This window comes from Staurois parvus, unplaced genomic scaffold, assembly GCF_062004578.1.
Source record: "Staurois parvus isolate SC_StPar_1 unplaced genomic scaffold, SC_StPar_1.0 ptg000376l, whole genome shotgun sequence".
Classification (NCBI taxonomy): domain Eukaryota; kingdom Metazoa; phylum Chordata; class Amphibia; order Anura; family Ranidae; genus Staurois; species Staurois parvus.
The window spans coordinates 483,191-499,418 of NW_028318172.1; the positions used below are offsets into that span (position 1 = coordinate 483,191).

Sequence of the window (16,228 nt, forward strand, 5' to 3'; positions counted from 1 at the left end):
ACATACTTTGCCTTACCAAACGAGACTGGTAAAGTTTATATCTGCAATATATGATGCCAACCGCCACCACCCGGGCCCCTGAGCTGCTGCCGAGGTCCCCACCAACACCCTGAAGGGGCCCTGGACACTCCGTCCCTCCGGCGGAGCTCCGGCGGGTCGAGGCCTACCACGGCACCCGAAGCTGCGGTGTTTCCTGACGGCCGCGGCCGGAATCACGGGGAGGATCGCGGCCGCGGCAGGACGCCTCTGCTCCTCCCCAAGGTCAGGGGAAGCTGCCACCATCCCTACTGGTCCTACCGACATCCAGGAGGGGTCCGCTGCCTTCCTGACAAACCGGGACACCAGGTACACAATCAGGGGCACCTACTACCCACCAGGGAGCCCAGCCGCCATCACACCGCTAGCCACCAGGGACACTAACAGGGGCACCCACTACCCACCAGGGACTACAAACCACCACCAGGGACTATAGGCCACTATCCCACCAGGGATCGCAAGCCCACCATCCCACCAGGGATCGCTAACCCACCACCCCACCTGGGATTGCAAGCCCACCACCCCACCAGGGACCGTAAACCCCACCACCCCACCCTCCGGCAAGGTGTCCCTCCTGCGGAGATCCGGCGACTCGCAGCCTACCACGACCCCTGAAGCCGTGGCCTTTCCTATCGGCCGCGGCAGACCACGGAGGACCGCGAATTGTCACCAAGACGCCCCGCTCCGGGCTCCGCAGATAGAAGGAAGCAGCAACCACCCCCACTGGCACGGAGAGGGTAAGCCACCGCTGCCACATCTGCTCCCCACTGTGCTCCACTCAGCCGTGCCCCTGCCACCGCACAGCCCTGAGCCCTGCTCCATCCGGCGGGGGCACCCACCAACGCCTAGCCCACTCCACCTCCGGACATCGGCCCACACCACCTCCTGCTGCCGGGCCTCTAGCACCTCCCGACGCCGGGCCCTCAGCACCCCCTGACGCCGCGCCCACAACACCTCCAAACACCGAACCCATGGCTCGTCCAGTCGCCGAGCCACTGTACCCACCGACGCCATGCCACAACACCCACGGACGCCGGCCTACAGCACCCACAGACTGCAACCAGCCAGCTGCGGACCCAGCCGCCCACCACTCTCACTCCCCTCCTACGATTGGACACTGATTAACTCCATCATGGCATAATGGACTCTCCCCATCCTCAAGTCCTGACTGAAACCTCCCATCATCCCCGAACAGCACTCCGTTCACCCTAGCATGCCACCTGTACTTCTCCTCCTCTCCTCCAATCCCAAACTTGCCTCCCTCTACCCCCCTACTCCCCCAAAACAGCTCTACATTGCACCCTCACTTCTTCCTTCTCCCCTCTACGGCTCTCACCACCTCCTCCTGATACTCCACTCCCCCGCCGACCCACACGCTACCACCAACAGACCCACACGCTCCTGCACATCCCGTTCCCATGCCACCTTCCTCACCCTTCTTCTCCTAACCACCAGAGACATCCCCCCGAACCCTGGCCCCCCACTCCCCCTCTCGGCACCCCCCTGCTCCCGCCAGCTGCCGCAACCCCCTCAACCTCATATCTGTCCCCCTCCTCCCCGTATCCACCCCTCCTCTGTCGGTTGCACTCCTGAATGCCCGTTCGGTTTGCAACAAGCTCTCCGCCATCCACGACCTCTTTGTCTCCCACTCCCTCAACCTCCTAACGGTCACAGAAACCTGGATCCAAGCCACTAACTCCACCTCCCCTGCAGCACTCTCCTATAGAGGCCTCGTCTGGACCCACTCACCCAGTCCGAGCGGCCGCAGAGGCAGTGGGGTCGGTATGCTCCTGCCACCGCTGAGCACCTTCCAGGTCCTCCCTAACCCCCCCCTCCCTATCCTTCTCCTCCTTCGAGGCCCACTGCATCCGGCTCTTCTCTCCCACCCCCCTGAGGATTGCGGTAATCTATCGGCCTCTTGGTTCTGCATCCCTCTTCCTAGACGACTTTGCCTCCGGGCTTCCCTTCTTCCTCTCCTCCGAGCTATCGACCATCATCCTAGGGGACTTCAACATCCCCATCAACGCCAACAACCCGGCTGCTTCCCAACTCTTCCTCCTAACCTCCTCCTTCGCGCTCACACAGCACACACAGTCCTCCACCCACACCAACGGAAACACCCTGGACCTCGTTTTCTCCCACCTCTGCACCCCCCACGACTTCACTAACACCCCCTTCCCCCTCTCTGACCACCACCTCCTCACATTCTCCATCTCCCCCTCCCCCCAAAGCGTCCAACCATCACCTGTAACCTCCGCAACCTGAACCCGACCCATCTTCACCCGGCAGCTGACCGTCTGTATGACAGTATCCTCCCTCTGTCATGCCACTACTGTGTACAACGACTCACTGTCAGCGGCCCTCGACTCCCTGGCACCCCTAACCACGCGTAACACCAGACCCTGACCGCTTCAACCCTGGCAAAAACGACCACACGAAATGTCTCAAACGACGCAGTCGTGCGCTGGAGCGCTTATGGCGCAAAACCAGATCCCCTCGCGCGTTCTCCCTCTACAAAGCCGCCTTCCTCACCTACACCACCTCCCACCATGCCGCCAAGCAAGCCTATTTCGTAACCCTTATCAACACCCTCTCCACCTGTCCTCACCGGCTCTTCTCCACTTTAAATCCCTGCTCTCTCCCCCCCCACCTCCACTCAACACCTCACTCACCGCCCACGAGATTGCCAATCATTTCCAAAACAAGATTGACGCAATCCGTAAGGACATTGTCAACTCACAATCTACCTCTCCACCTAGCCCCCCTCTCTCCATCAACCCCTCAACCCTCCCCTCCTCCGACCTCATAGCCGCACTACCCCCCACTATAACTAACGCCCCGCACACCATCACCTCCCCAACGCTCCACTCCTTCAGCCCAGCTACCACTGAGGATGTCTCTAAGGTCTTCACTGAAGCCTGCCTCACCACCTGCCCCCTGGACCCTATCCCCTCACAACTCCTCCAGTCACCCCCCCCCCCCTTCATCATTCGCTCCCTCACCCACATCTTCAATCTCTCCCTCTCCACTGGCACTTTCCCCTCCCCTGTAAAGCACGCGCACATCACCCCCATACTCAAAAAACCCTCCCTTGACCCCACTGACCTAAATAACCTTAGACCCATCTCCCAGCTACCATTCACTTCCAAGCTCCTTGAGCGCCTGGCCTACAATCGCCTAAGCGCCCACCTCACTGATAACAACCTCCTTGATCCACTACAGTCTGGCTTCCGTCCTCTACACTCCACCGAAACCTCCCTACTTAAAATCACCAACGACCTGCTAACCGCCAAAGCTACTGGCCATTACTCTGTCCTCCTGCTTCTTGACCTCTCCGCAGCCTTCAACACAGTCGACCACCCTCTCCTCCTTACTAAACTGCATTACCTTGGCATCAGGGATGCTGCTCTCTCCTGGATCTCCTCCTACCTATCCCAACGCTCCTTCAGCGTCACCTATAACACTGCCACCTCCCCCTCTCTCCCCCTCTCTGTCGGAGTCCCCCAAGGCTCTGTCCTCGGACCCCTCCTCTTCTCCATCTACACCTCCTCCCTTGGCAAACTAATACACTCCCACAGCTTCAATTACCACCTCTATGCTGACGACACACAAATTTACCTCTCCACCCCCCCCCCCCCACCCCCTCACTTTCCACCCGCATCGCCCACCTCCTGAACGACAGACTGGATGTTGCTCCATTTCCTCAAATCAAACCTGTCCAAAACCGAGCTCCTGGTCTTCCCCCCCCAGCCCGCGCCCCCCCCATCGTCTCCATCACTACTAACAACGCCACCATCACTCCCACCCCACACACCAAAGTCCTGGGTGTCACCCTGGACTCAAACCTTTCCTTCCAACCTCACGTCCAATTACTATCAAGGTCATGCAGGCTCCACCTCCGCAACATCTCCAAGATACGTACATTCCTCACCCCAGACACTACTAAACAACTCATACACTCCCTCATCATCTCACGCCTGGACTACTGCAACTCCCTTCTCACTGGCCTACCCAAACGCTATCCCCACTCCAGTCGATCCTGAACTCAGCGGCGAGGCTCATCCACCTCACCAACTGCTCCATATTTGCTACCCCCCTCTGCCAATCCCTCCACTGGCTCCCGATTGCCCAGCGCATCAAATTCAAACTGCTAACTCTGATCTACAAAGCCATTCACAATGCCGCCCCAAACTACCTAACCGACCTGATACCCAAATGTCACCCTACCAGTGCCCTTCGCTCCTCACAGGACCTCCTACTCTCTAGCTCCCTGGTTTCCTCCTCCCATGCCCGATTGCAGGACTTCTCCAGGACTTCCCCCATCCTCTGAAACTCTACCCCAATCCATCAGACTGTCACCTACCCTCGTCACCTTCAGGCGCACCCTGAAAACCCACCTCTTCAGGGAAGCCTACCCCACCCTCACCTAACTGACCTCCTCCACTCCTCCCACCACTCCATCCCCTACAGCCATTTCCTCCTGTACCACTTTCCCCTCCCTCCTAGATTGTAAGCTCGAAAGAGCAGGGCCCTCTAACCCCTCGTGTATTGTATTGTCACTGTCTTGTCTCATGTTCTGTCCCCCTTGCTATTGTACAGCGCTGAGCAAACCCTTTGGCGCTATATAAATACTGTATTATAATAATAATAATTATAGCACTTTCCAGAAATGAAAGAATAAAGATTATTTTTCAAAATACATCACCAGCCAACAGATTATATGTTTTGATCATAAGTCTTCCTAATTAGATATGCACCTTTACTCTTTAATGCATATAAGTACATTTCACTTATGGAATGCTATTTAACACTATACAGTGGATATAAAAGTCTACACACCTCTATTAAAATGTCAGGTTTCTGTGATTTAAATAAAAGGGACAAAATATAAATCATTTCAGAACTTTTTCCACCTTTAATGTAACCTATAAACTGTACAACTCAGTTGAACAACAAACTGAAATCTTTTAGGTAGAGAGAAGTAAAAATAAAAAACTAAAATAATACGGTTGCATAAGTGTGCACACCCTTAAACTAATACTTTGTTGAAGCACCTTTTGATTTTATTACAGCAATCAGACTTTTTGGGTATGAATCTATCAGCATGGCACATCTTGACTTGGCAATATTTGCCCACTCTTCCTTGCAAAAACACTCCAAATCTGTCAGATTGCGAGGGCATCTCCTGTGCACAGCCCTCTTCAGATCACCCCACAGATTTTCAATCAGATTCAGTTCTGGGCTCTGGCTGGGCCATTCCAAAACTTTAATCTTCTTCTGGTGAAGCCATTCCTTTGTTGATTTGGATGTATGCTTTGGGTTGTTGTCATGCTGAAAGATGAAGTTCCTCTTCATGTTCAGCTTTCTAGCAGAAGCCTGACGGTTTTGTGCCAACATTGACTGGTATTTGGAACTGTTCATAATTCCCTCTACCTTGACTAAGGCCCAGTTCCAGCTGAAAAAAAACAGCCCCAAAGCATGATGCTGCCACCACCATGCTTCACTTTGGGTATGGCGTTCTTTTGGTGATGTGCAGTGTTTTTGCACCAAACATATCTTTTGAAATGGACAAAAAGTTCAGCCTTGGTTTCATCAGACCACAACACAACACATTTTCCCACATGCTTTAGGGAGACTTCAGATGTGCCAGGCTTGGATGTTTTTCTTCGTAAGAAAAGGCTTCCGTCTTGACACTCTACCCCATAGCCCAGACATATGAAGCATACGGGAGATTGTTGTCACATGTACCACACAGCCAGTACTTGCCAGATATTCCTGCAGCTCCTTTAATGTTGCTGTGGGCCTCTTGGCAGCCTCCCAGAACAGTTTTCTTCTAGTCTTTTCATCAATTTTGGAGGGATGTCCAGTTCTTGGTAATATCATTGTTGTGCCATATTTTCTCCACTTGATGATTGTCTTCACTGTGCTCCATGGTATACCTAATGCCTTGGAAATTCTTTTGTAACCTTCTCCTGACTGATACCTTTAACAATGAGATTCCTCTGATGCTTTGGAAGCTCTCTGTGGACCATGGCTTTTGCTGTAGGATGCAACTAAGAAAATGTCAGGAAAGACCTACTAGAACAGCTGAACTTTATTTGGGGTTCATCAGAGGCACTTTAAAATAATGGTAGGTGTGTACTGACTCCTATTTAACAATTTTGAATGTGATTGCTTAATTCTGAACACAACTACATTCCCAGTTATAAGAGGGTGTGCACACTTATGCAACCACATTATTTTAGTTTTTTAAGTTTACTCTCCCCCCCAAAAGATTTCAGGTTGTTTTTCAATTGAGTTGTACAGTTTATAGGTCACATTAAAAGGTGAAAAAGTTCTGAAATGATTTAGCTTTATCTAATTTTTTTACATCACAGAAACCGGACATTTTAACAGGGGTGTATAGACTTTTTATATCCAGTGTAGGTGTGGGTAGTGAGAGTGGGAAGTACATCTCCCAGCACATTGTGCATTCTGAGCTACAATCATATCTTCATGAGCAGCAATACAATGAGGCAGATGCACACTAGAACTAAAGTTCCAGTTTCACCTAACAGCTTGAGGGAGCCATGTTCAGGATACCAGACATGTGTATTGCCATTTCCAACAGCTTGTAATGGCATTCTGACAAGTAAAGGTGCGATGCGGTCTATAGATTTACAATAATTCTTTTCTGAGGGGGTGTCTTTCTGACAAGGAGGTTTGTCTCCCTCAACCGCCATTTGTTTCATTAAGCAAACATTATCCAAGAGGAGGCTGCGTGTGCAAGGGTTTAGTGCACTATAAAGATTCTGTTCTGCACTTGAATCTAACTATGGAAACACAGACTTTATTATCTCTTTTATAGACTGTTTATTTAATTTTGGCATGGAGTTCTCCGAGACTGCTGCATACCAAGGTGTGAAGACAATCTGTGTCCAAGAAAAAAAACATAGGGAGTTAGGCAAAGAGCTATTTAGAATAAGAGCAATAGACTACCACAGCTAGAACAGGCATGGAAGGCTGATGTAATATTTATGAAGGGGAAAAATTCTTAAGTACACAAGCAATGTCAAGACCATGTTGTAGTGGATCCACAAGTTGTGGTCCACTTCCTTCCCTTGTTACAGCTCATTGAAGTCTGCAAACCTCACTGGGCTGCTTCACTTTGCGCGTCAGTAAAATACAGACAAGCTTGAATTGTAAGTCTCCAGAACTTAAATATGAGAATGATCAAAGAGGTATCCAACCTATGGATATGTATGCCACCCTTTAAAAAAAAAAAAAGGGAATAAATAAAAAGAATGAGAACTAATTGAAAGGGTGGGATATGAACAGTGCAGATAAAAATGGGGAGGGCAGTCAATGTGGGATGAAATGCAAGTCTCAAACTAAGAGCAAGCTTATGGGGAAAGGGGGGATGGAATGCTATTTGGAGTTACAATTTTAAGGATTAAAATATATATAAACCAGAAAATTTAACTTTTCCTTGCTCCTGCTCCCACTCCCTCTGGAACTGCTAAATATACCACTGAAAGGATTTTGTTATATCTGGTTGAAAAGTTAAGTGAAAAAGAACTACGGATTCTGCCAGAAATCAAGTACTGTTCTGTGTTCTGGGCACTCTGCAATGCTTTCTCAACTATCTCAAAGTCTCATCATCCTGCCCAGGGTACTTCAGACCTACAGAACCCCCTATGTTTTGATTATGGGGATGGAAAGGGGTTCTGCAGTCCTAACTTACTTCCAGGAGGGACAAGGGAGAGACCGCACAGCCACTACTCGCACAACAGACTTTGCTAGCTTCTGTTTACAGTGGTCATCTGTCTCAGTAACTCACCTTGTGAGTAGATCTTATATTGCTTTTTCAAAATCAAAGTTTTCTCATTTTCTATACCAGAGTGTAAAAATGCCATCTCTGCCCCTCATTTGTCGTTTACAGATGGAAGTCTGAATCCACAAGACAGCAGCGCACCTGAATATGTTAAATCTTTTGTTTTGCTGATGGGCTACCCACTCAGGATTCTTGTGCTATATTTTATATATGTATTACATTTTAGGCACACTTCTATTTAGATTTAGACCATTCATTCAGCTCAGTGGACTAGCTTTCTTGTCATTACTGCAACACTGAGTCTGAGCACCATGTTCTTGGCGGCCCCAGGCGTCAGGCTGGTTTCTAGCATACTTCCTGTCCTAGGAAGACAACAGTACTATTCCATAGATACAACTCAGTAAGTGAGCACCATCATCCTAGGATAGGTAGTGTGCTACTGGCAGAAAGACAGGTGAGAGAACAAAAACAAAAAAACAAATAACAAAATGCAGCCATGAGAACTAAGGAATGGCTGCGATTTTTGTATTCCTATTTTCTTTTTCTTCTTGCTGTTAAGCAGGATCATCTGTGCTTGTTTTGGTGTGCCTACTCCTCTGTTAGGACAGCTTTTGGACTTCCCTAGGTTACCGATTACCATCAAGTTGTGCCCCTCAATGGACGATAGAGCAAGCAACCTAAGGTTATACTAGGGTTACACATAAAGGAGAAATGGGCACTAGGCACATAGAAAACTAAAGGCCAGACTCTGTGAGGCTCCTCACACCTCACCACTAGCAGCAAGCTGTCCAAAAGAAGAACACATGGGGGGGGCTGTGTTCCTCAATGGAGTCTGAGAAAATTTTTTCAGAACCAAAAGGTGCGACTAGAAGCTCAGGTAGCACCTTTACAAATCTGAGAAACAGATGACCGATAAGGAAAATCCCACAAAGCACTAACTGATCTGATCTTAAGAGGGAGGAAGAAACACTGTCCTTCAAACCACAAGCTCAAATGACAACTTGGCATATGCCTTGAAGAAAGCAAACATGAGACCCAAGATCTTCATGCAGTCATGAAATGAGGGCTTCCTCGGGTCCAAAGAACCAGGGCATGAAATCGGAAGGGCAGAAGTTTTTCCTTGAAGCAGAAGTATCTGGACAGGGCTATGTCTAAACCCAGGGGAGCTTAGTAGGGCTGAAGGGGAGGCGCACAAATTAATAATGCACTGATATGGCAGAAATACAAGAATAAGCAGGTAAGCATCCTGGATATACATTGTGGTTAGAAAATCTCCTGGGAGAAGTGATGCAATAACAAACATGGCAGTTTCCTTGTGGGAACCTTAAAAAGGTTTGAGTAAAAGCCTTGAAAGAGTTCTTGTTGGTATGAGGTACTGGCCCCTTGAGACAAGAACTTCTGCAGCAAACCGGTTGGCATATCATAATGCAGAGAGGCACGTTTGTAAGCATGAAGTGGGGAGGAAGAAGAGTATAAAATTTGAATTTGTAACCCCTGGAAATGGACTAGCCTTGGATGGTTTGGAGGGTCATGTCTTTTTATAAAAGTATATTCTTGCCTTAGATTTAGGACTTCAAGGACAGAGAAGGACAAAAGGAATCTTCTGGTGGAGACACAAGCTGCTTTTTTTCTGGGGTAGAGGAGTATGCTTATCCACTTGTAATTTTCCTAATGCACTTACCCAAGGAGGTACCAGACAGGCGTTAGCCTTCAAAAGGGCAACAGCACAAGGTGCTTCTTGCATTCATTGCTGCTTAGCTTACCAGCATTTAAGCCAAAGAATCCTGTGGCATGTGGATGGAGAGAAGATTCATCCTGAAAGATCTGACCAAGTGTGTTCACCAAGCCATTCACACAGTAGCGCAAAGCAAAAGGTTGGTAAAAGGCCAACAGACTGTTGATTGAGGCATCCCTTAGATGAAACTAGGATCTCAGGCCATGCATTTAGTACAGAGAGCATTGGTCTGACAGAATGTCATAGAAGCAACTACAGGATGAACGGTGGTGCACACCAAAGGAAAAAAAAAAAAAAAAGCTGTAAAGAGGGCCTCTACCAGATCCTTAATTACAGAAGTATCCCCTACTGGGGCTGTGAGGGTCTTGTTAAAACAAGGATGACAGGATCTACCACAGGAATGGCCTACTTTTGTAGGAAACTTTCCTCAATACTGAGCAAATTGTTTTGGAGAAATAAAAACCTTTTCCAGATTATGCAGTCCTCAAACTGGCTCTACCAATAATTGGAATATAAAAGTCATAGCTCATTTAGCCAGTTTAAAAGGTACATCATCCAGGAAATCCTGGGGTGCACAGATTCTGGCTGCTCCAGCCCTAAGCAGGAGTGTACATTATCAATAACGGAAGCTATTGTATCCTTTGATGAAATCTTACCTACGGGCATTTCACCCAGATCCAATTCCCCAGAAGGGAAGGGATCAGTCTCAGCTATCATCGTATCCATGGGCTCAAAGGCAAAGTGAAACACTGATTCAGGAGGTAAAGTTAAGGGGGAACTAATGCAACTCCTGCCATCTATGGCCAGGATAAAGCCTGAAATTCTGCCTAGGACTGCTGACTTTGTGGCAGAAAATTCCTCCGTGAATAGGAAACAGGAAGCTTAGATGATAATTGGGGCAGCAGAATGGCCAGAGGAAGGCAGGGAGTCAGATTGGAGGCAGCCAAAGTAAAAGGTACTAAGGCTCTAAGTGGTCTACACCTTCATTTAAGCTAGGTGCTGAGCATAAGCTAGCGAGTTCATTTGACTCTTTTCCCTTACACTTGTGATCTACCATGCTTGCCAGAGAAATACGCATGATCTCTGCTGTGGAGAGGGATGGGAATGTCTCAGTGCCAAGTATGTGTAGGCTTGCAGTGAACTCGAGTACTGCAGAGGAACTGCTATACTGTGAAAATGGAGGAGAACCGGGAGCGGTTACTGGTCGAAAATTACATCCAGAAAGGGGCAGGGTGCACAGCCACAGTAAACCAAAGGAGAGTGAAGTAGCACAGGCACACTAGGCTGCACAATGGAAAGGTCATGCAGGTGCAGTAGCTCTGGGCACAAACACACCAACAAAAGACATGATGCCAACATTTCAAATGAAACCAATGTTCCCGACTCTTTGCTGTGACCGCCAAAAGAGTGGTTGCTGGTCCCCACACACCCCAAAGGGGCTTAGGAGATAAAAAGGCACCAAGGGTAGGAATGTTTAAAGGGCTTCCACCATGTAATCACCACTGTAGTTTCTGCAGGCAGACCTAACAGGGGCTCTGCTGCTATCAGACCACAGCCCTGGACCTGTAAAGCACCCAGCCACTAACACCATACATTGCACTGTGTGCCAAGGGGAGTGCCTAAAGTGAGAACCAGTGTGTTAGCAACATTACAGGTCAGCATCCCTCCTTCATCCCTCAAGGAACTGCTGAAGAGACAACCGATCCAAAAGCTGCAGTAGGAGCTGCAATGGCTATGATGTAGCAGGAATATTGATAGAAGATCAATCTCAAAGAGAGATAAACCTCCATAGGAGAAAGGTAAACTTCTCTTACCTAAGGATACTAGCAAACACCGAAATTATCTGGGAGTGGGAGAGGTTGAATAGGGAGATGTCTTTGCAGCCTTTTTTTTTCCCAGGGTGCCATCACCTAAAGGTAACTGCATATAACCCAGTGGTAATGATTACAGATTCTGTGTCCCATACTTTACAACTAAGAAATACACTTTCCATGCTGAAAGATAAATCTTACGGGAAGAAGAAGAATTAGTAGCTTTTAGCATGGCATGATTCCAAGAGAATCCAAAATGCCCTCTCTCTCTCTATCTAGGGATTCAACAGCCAGGCTGCCAAAGCTAACTGAGCTGCAGGGTAGAAAATCTGTCCTTGAGATAACAGATGTGGCCAATTTGGTGGAAGACACAGGGTGTCAACTGACAAATGGGGTACCACAGTTTTCCAGCCCAATCTGGAGCTATAAGAATGCCTGGAATGCTTTTGGCCTTAATCCATTAACCACTTACCTACAGGGCACTTTTACCCCCTTCCTGCCCAGGCCAATTTTCAGCTTTCAGCGCTGTCAAAATTTGAATGACAATTGCGCGGTCATGCAACACTGTACCCATATGAAATTTTTATAATGTTTTTGAGACAGATAGAGCTTTCTTTTGGTGGTATTCAATCACCTCTGGGTTTTTTATTTTTTGCTAAACAAACCAAAAAATCTGAAAATTAAAAAAAAAAAAAACGTTTCTTAGTTTTTGTTATAAAATTTTGTAAATAAGTGATTTTTCTCCTTCACTGATGTGCGCTAATGAGGCTGCAGTGATGGCCACTGATAGGTGGCACTGATGAGGAGGCACTGGTAGGTGGCATTGACTGATGGGCATTGACAGGCATCACTGATGGGCACTGAAAGGCAGCACTCATATGGCACTGAGTAGCACTGATAGGCGGCACTGATGCGCACTGATAGGTAGCACGGATTGGCAGCACTGACTGGCACTGCTGGGTGACACTGAAAGGCAGCTCAGATGGGCACTGATATGTGGCATTGATGTGCACTGGTAGGCAATGATATGTGGCATTAGCGTGGCACTGATATGTGGCACTGCTCATCAGGGCACACTGATCATCAGTGCCCTGATGAGCAGTGTACATGTTTCTCTCTGGGGGATGCCGATTACTGGCAGCGTGACAGCTCGTGAGGAGCGAAATGCCGATAACCGACATTTCCCTATTTACATGTGATCAGCTGTGACTGGACACCGCTGATCTCATGACTGAGCCGAAATCTTCGGCTCTTTCCACTGATCGGTGATCCGCTGTGTCCAAGGGACAGTGCAACACTGATCGGCACACTGCGTGCCCCCGTTGCCGCGTATGCGTGGTTAGAGTGGGAGGACGTCATATAACGTACTCCCAGAATGAGAGAACCGCCTTGTGCCTGTCATTACCTTACATGGCGGGCAGGAGGCAGCTGAAGAGGTAAACATTTTAGAGGAGGAAAACCGTAGATAAAGGTATACTGATCCCACAGTGCCACATTCATGGTCAGGTTCTGTGCCCCAGAAACTAATCTTTCCAGCTTGAACCAAGATGTTAGTAATTGCAAAACCGGCATCCCCACCGCAGACATTTGTCCCTGAACACCCCAGAATGGAGAAACTAGCCAAGTTCAGATATGGTCTGCGAAGAAAATCTGCCTACCAGTTTTCCGCCCAGGGAATGTGCACGGTAGATATTGCTGTCTGCCCAGAACAGAATGAATTGTACTTAAATTAAATGTAGCATTCCAACTTAACCAAGGCCGGATGACCGTTCAAAAGGAAAGTCCAGTGAAGTAATGAAACCAACAGACCAATTGCTTGTTAACTCCAAAATACTGATTAGAAGTGTTGATTACTATGGAGACCAACAACCCAGAACAGAGAGTGGGTGCAAAACTCTGCCACAAAAAATAAGACTAGGGTCTGTCATGGCAATCATTTTTAAGGGAAGGAAAAAAAAAATCTGGCTGCTGACAATGTCAAGAAGAGAAGCCAACATGACAGAAGCATCTTGGTTCTTTGGTAAAACCTAATCACCAAGTCAAGAAACCAACTAGGTTTATCCAATGCAGCGAGAATGTTCCGTTGAAGGTACTTAAGTGGACTTGAGGAAATGGAACTGCTTAAAAAAGGTGGATACCACCAATACAGTTACCCGCATGCAGCTCTGTAGGTGATCTGAAACTGGGACTGAAGTTGCAGAATCTGACCCTGAAGTTATGTCAACTTCTCCCAGAAGACCTTGGTCTCTTATCCAGAAGAGAATGCACAAGTACTCCAAGCAATGAGAGGTAAATAGAGAGGACTTTTTCATGTTAAGGATTCATTTGAATCCCTCCAATGTCAAAAACATGAAAGACACATTCAAGTGCAAACCAGGGAAGGCCTGCAGGCAAATCTTTCAGGATTGTCCAGGCATGTGAGGGTAGACCATCATACAGAGGTGGATTTACCCCATGTTTACAAAAAAAACAAAACAAGCAAACACATCCAAGGGGAAGACATGTCAGTGTATATATGAACTGACACTTTACCTTTTTTTCCATGCCTGAAATAAGTAACAATTCACCCATCACGCTTTTAATAATTTGTTTCAAGTGATGAACCGAAAATACCATCTGCCCAAAAATGTAGCCAGTTTAATGCAACACTCATCTACTCAGTGCAAAGTATAAGCAGCTGCCTTGTCCCTTTTTAGGGATTTTAACCTGTCAGCAAAAGTCTGGGAAAGATGTGCAGAGGGGAAGCATGGGTTGAAAGACAGATCCCACCGAGTAGATAGATTGAGAATCTGCTTCCAACTTCTTGCAAGCAGGGTCCTTAAAGGACAGAGCGTATTCTATGTGAATGGCTAGAACACTGTTAACATGGAATAAGGAATGATGAGAAAATACATTTGTAGAAAGTTTTGGTGACTAAGAACCAAGCCAAGGCACCAAGTCAAGGAAAGGATGAATTTCTCCAATTTAGAAACAACAACCTTATTGTAAAATAATATAGTTTGCTTTTATTGGTGAAACAGTTGCTGAATGAAATTCATCTGGCACAATCTCCTCCTGCAAAAGATGCAGGGACTCCAACATATGTCCAACATGGAATCTTCTAGAATCACAAATATTAGATAGCTTTAAGTCATATTATGCTGGGAAAGGTGGAGATGAACGTTTTAATCTTCTGTGATTAGGAAGAGCAACAAATTGCACTAACTGAGACATAAATCTTTGCATAACAGTAAACACTTCCACCCAACATGAAAAGGGGTGTTGGGGGAATGTCAGAAATGGCCTCCAGCACAGGCTGATCTGACTGGGAACTGTGCGAAATGCAGAAGGCACAATCCTTTCATGCACCAAGCACAACAGGCCCTGAGTAAGTGGGATACCTACCCTAGTAATGCAACCTCCTTTCTGTTTGCAAGCTTTAGAAGAATGTGGTACCTTTACTACAAGCTACCAAACTCCCCCAAAAATACTTATGACCAGCAGAGGTTAGGGAGTACCAGGAAGAATACTAGCCTATGAAGAGAGACCCGTGTCACTACTGGCAGAGCATCAGATGCACGAGGATCGTGTCTGTTACTCACACTTGCTTTGCCCATGATAACATGGCTGTTTGAAGCTCTAGAGGATATTGCTACTGTGTGACAGACTAAAGCCTAAGATTTTCAGCACATAGCTTGCCTGCTGTTTCAAGTGAGAAACAAACATAGGAGAAGCCACTGCTCCTAAAAGTGTTGTATCATCAAAACCAAAAAGGAAAAAGAAATGTATACTCCTCTCCTCTCAATCAGGAAAAAAACTAGGGTTTCCCAGTCATAAAAACAAACCTATCTAATTTTATAACCCAGTACAGAGAAAGGGAGAGATCCTAACCTCCCTCACGAGAGCTTAGCCAGATACGCAAACCAGAAGCTTTCATTCCACCCGTCAGCCTATGACTGAATAAAAAGGAGAGTTGCCCATTAACGAATATAAACCTACATAAACATATAAGTACAGAAAAGAGGCGAAACCTTAAACCCCCTCACAGGAGCTCAGCCAGACACCGCCTCATGGAAAATAAAGAGGAAAAATATTCATCACAGCATATAACCTGCTAGACACTCACAAAGTAAGTCTTTAGAAACAGGGTCAGGAGAAATATTACAGGTCTGGCTCCGACAAGGAATCCCCAGATAAACTGTCCTTACCTGAAAGGTGGAGTCCTGTGCTAACTGGAACACAGAAGAAGGATTGTCTATGCAGGCTGCAGGACCATCACAGAAAGAATACCTGTATACTTTCTGAAATGGGAAAATCTGTACTCTTTGGCTAAAAGGTGAGACTTCCAGGAATTCCAATATATAAATTCAATTTATAGCTTCAAGTGGGCTGGCCTATAGTTTTCTATGTGCCTAGTGTACAATTCTCCAGTAGATGGCAGTATACTTCAAGTTCCTTATTATCATCTTGCTGTGTCCCTCAAAGCACAATAGAGAAATTAAATTTTGTTCTTGGTTTAGATACATTCTAAACATTATGAAGATAGGGAGCAATCTAAGACCCTAATAATAGAAGTCCGATTGTGGCACGTGGTATTGGTCTCTGATGCCTACACACTGCAAAGTGTGCACAGAGTTAATAGCTCAAGAAGACAATGTGAAAGTGTTTGCTTTGCCTGATCCATTTGAACCTCTCGCCACAGTGTGAGAATCACAGATTCTGGATGTACTTCAGCCTCCTGCACCTGTACGTGTACACTCTAATTGAAGATAGAAAATTCCATGGAAGAAGAAAAGCTATACAAAAGCCATGCGGACAAAAATACAATGAAACATAGTATGCAGATCTTTAGAA

The 16,228-nt window shown here is 47.1% G+C and overlaps 1 protein-coding gene across 1 annotated transcript in view; it reads right to left on the minus strand.

Moving 5' to 3' along the window:
- Positions 1 to 16,228, minus strand: part of PSMD1 (proteasome 26S subunit, non-ATPase 1) — a 159,522-nt gene that overhangs the window by 16,884 nt on the left and 126,410 nt on the right. The window lies entirely within an intron of this gene.